Raw genomic sequence first — 2494 nt, 5'->3', positions numbered from 1 at the left:
TTTTAAACTAGTATATTAAATGTGGCATCTTGTATCGGTAAGAGTATTTGCAAACACAGCATTCATTATTCCAAATCGTTCATTTTTTGAATAGCTTTATGTATATCCACATATATAGATCGTTGGACAAAGTAGTTTTAGTTTTAAACTAGTATATTAAATGTGGCATCTTGTATCGGTAAGAGTATTTGCAAACACAGCATTCATTATTCCAAATCGTTCATTTTTTGAATAGCTTTATGTATATCCACATATATAAGGTCGTTGGACAAATAGTCTTGGCTTTTAGTAACTTACATTTTCCACCGGATAAGCTTATGACGCGGAAACTCCAAACAACACATCTTGTCCGGCCTCACGGCTGATCACGTCTTGTATGACTCTAGGAATAGTCAGTCCCGCCTGCTTCCTAATAGTCTACCGTTCCTAAGTTTATTGGACGCTTGAGAGCCACCTCAAGTGGCTTGGGCGCTGACTATCCACCGACGTCAATGCTCGCCCACCTCGATTTGTAAAGTAGGAATATTTTCACCGTGCAAGAGATAGAACTTTACGTGCAACAGCTCTGGCCTAAATTAGATCTGTGTGTGTGTGTGTATATGTACACGTTTGGTAGTGTGAAATGTTAATTAAATGGCCCTTCTGCTGGAGAACCGTTTCTCAGTTTTCATTAAAGGGCAAATACTGTGAATTCTTCGGAAAAGTTTTTCTCCAATATACAACTACAGAACGTGCGGTATTTTGTTACTGCAACAGTCGTCTTTAGCGCGTGATTAGAAGAGAGACTTCCTACACATGGTATATTTCAAAATATTAAATTATCAACGTACATAGCAGATCCTAATAGTCAATAGCGTAACTAGTTATAAATGTTAAATATTTTCCTTCCTGCAATGCATAAAACCACAGTACAACAAAATTAAACTACATATATTATAAACCACCATACATTAGACTATCACAACACTTTTTATTATTGTTAAACATTTCACGTGAATGTTTTAATGCGACGAGCATAAAATAACTGGTCTACTGCGGGGGTTCAAAGGCCCCTTCTGGATTCACAGAGGTCCAGTGTACTGCTCAGGCTCCTCCATCATTTCCCATTACTTCTATATCTACCCCTAGAGGGTTTCCACACTCGAAAAAAACCGTTAGGTACTTATCCGTGGTACAAGTACCTAAACACCTTTGCTAGTTTGGTCCTGCAGTGTGGGATGGGTGCAGTAACACAAAATTCAATGCCAGATTCGGGACCAGAGACCCTAATAAGCCTACTCTTAGAACTCAATAATGCCTGACTGAACTTCAGAGCGCGTCTTAGGCCCTCTTGGTAAGGAGGCTACACCATCTTAATAAGGACACCTCCCCGAGCCGCCCAGAGTTCGTCTGCTAAGTTTGACTCTGTTAGTTTTTAACCTATGGGAGGAGTTAGATAGACATATATACAAAGCTATAAGCTGAAATAATATATGGTCCAAAATTTTAAAAATATATAATCTCAGCCGCAGGCGTCTTCCACCTCTCCATACAGCCCTTCTGTAAGCCCTCAGCCGCAGGCGTCTTCCACTCTCAATACAGCCCTTCTGTAAGCCCTCAGCCGCAGGCGTCTTCCACTCTCAATACAGCCCTTCTGTAAGCCCTCAGCCGCAGGCGTCTTCCACTCTCCATACAGCCCTTCTGTAAGCCCCACATTTCGAATAAGTTCGCCTGAAGTTAGGGACAGAATAATGTTGAATGATACAACATGTTCATGTAAATACCATATAAAACAATTATATATAGCCAACAGTCAAGATTTCGTACAAATTTCGGAATATTCGCGTGTGTAAATACAGCACATACACTCGTCCCTTTCCCCACTATACAGTACAGCGTAAGGGTACACTTACACGCAGTCGTGATTTTTAAATATATCACGAAATGACAGTTTGCAAAACGAAAACTGCAGAGAATGGAAATATAAGTCACGTGATCTCTTTCCTGACTGTGAGCATATACGAAAAGATGAATATTATCATTAACTTTTGACCAGTGCAGTCTACCTACATATATCAGAACTAAAATTTAATTCAGTAATTAATATAGTTTAATTCAATATTCCGGTGGGTAGCTCTCGAGTAGCTTTGATCGAAAGTCACCAAATAATAGTAGTTATGTTATATATGTGTTAATGTGTGGTATTCTCAGCACAAGCAAATAAATGAATATAAACAAATACAAGTGAGGGTAAAATATGTAAGATACCAATACATAACATCTCTCTGCTGTAAGTGGATTTGTTGTTAGGGTTAAGTATATAAAATTATATATGCATACTGACGTCACAATTTTTTAAGTTGGTATAAATATATTGTTTGAGATGTACATTTCAGTTGGTATAAATATATTGTTTGAGATATACATTTTAGTTGGTATAAATATATTGTTTGAGACATACATTTTAGTTGGTATAAATATATTGTTTGAGACATACATTTTAGTTGGTATAAAT

General features: G+C 37.7%; 1 protein-coding gene across 1 annotated transcript in view; it reads right to left on the bottom strand.

Annotated features, from left to right (window-relative positions):
- The window catches only part of LOC106461317, an 87805-nt gene extending 87462 nt beyond the window's left edge, over positions 1-343 (bottom strand). The window contains exon 1 of the mRNA XM_022388188.1: positions 298-343. The gene's annotated coding sequence lies outside the window, so the exon portion shown is untranslated. The remainder of the gene's footprint in view (positions 1-297) is intronic.
- Between the last annotated feature and the right edge of the window lie 2151 nt (positions 344-2494).

The sequence above is a fragment of the Limulus polyphemus genome, unplaced genomic scaffold (genome assembly GCF_000517525.1).
Source record: "Limulus polyphemus unplaced genomic scaffold, Limulus_polyphemus-2.1.2 Scaffold933, whole genome shotgun sequence".
Lineage (NCBI taxonomy): Eukaryota > Metazoa > Arthropoda > Merostomata > Xiphosura > Limulidae > Limulus > Limulus polyphemus.
This window is presented reverse-complemented; position numbering and strand designations above follow the sequence as displayed.